The sequence below is a fragment of the Alligator sinensis genome, unplaced genomic scaffold (assembly GCF_000455745.1).
Source record: "Alligator sinensis unplaced genomic scaffold, ASM45574v1 scaffold1334_1, whole genome shotgun sequence".
NCBI lineage: Eukaryota > Metazoa > Chordata > Crocodylia > Alligatoridae > Alligator > Alligator sinensis.
Window position 1 is genome coordinate 19,478 of NW_005842872.1, and position 808 is coordinate 20,285.

The following is an 808-nucleotide window of genomic DNA, read 5'->3' on the forward strand; positions in this document are numbered from 1 at the left end:
GGAGCTGGCGGGGTCCTGTGCTCAGTGATCTGCCCACCCCACCGAACTGAGACCCCCAGCCTGGCTCCGCTGCACCCCCGCACTGCGGGGCACAGGGTGGGCTCCGTGCCCGGATCCCGGCAGCCACCCCCTGGGCCCTGGGCAGGCAGGCGGCTCAGCGCCCAGACACCCACGGGCACCGCGTGGCTGAGCAGGGTGTGCCGAGGCCTGAAGGCCCTGGTGGCCCAGGCAGCCATGCCGGGGTGGGGGTGTCAGCCCCTTGGCCCTGCTTGCTCCTCCCTGCCGCCCCAGCCTGGAGCTGGGCACCGCGGCGGGGCAAGGGGAGCCCAGGGGCCTTGCCCAGCCTCCCCCCGGCCCCTTCAGCTGGAAGAGGAAGGCGCTGGGGGGGCTGGGGAAGGAACCCAGGAGTCCAGGCGTCTGGGCCTCGTGGCCCTGCACTGCCTCGCCCCAGCCCCCTTGCCCCCGGGACAAAGTGTCTCGGCCTGTCACTCCCAGGAACCGGTTTGTCGGCTGCGCCAGGCGGGTCTTGGGGCTGCGGGAAGTCCCGGGGCCCCGCTGGGGCACAGCTCGGGGAGCAGCGCGCTCCAGCTGGGATCCCCGAGTCAGGCGGGCATGACCCGGGGGTCCCCTGGGGCTCTGCTGCCCCATCCCTGCTCCACCCCAGAGGCGGCTGCACGGGCTTGGCCCGAGGTCAAGGTGGGCGCGGGCAGCAGGCACCGCCCTGGGCTCCGGCACGGGGACGAGGAGGCGCCGCCGGTACCTGCGGGCTCTGGTCCAGGAGGCTGAGCCTGCAGCGGACGCCGCGGGG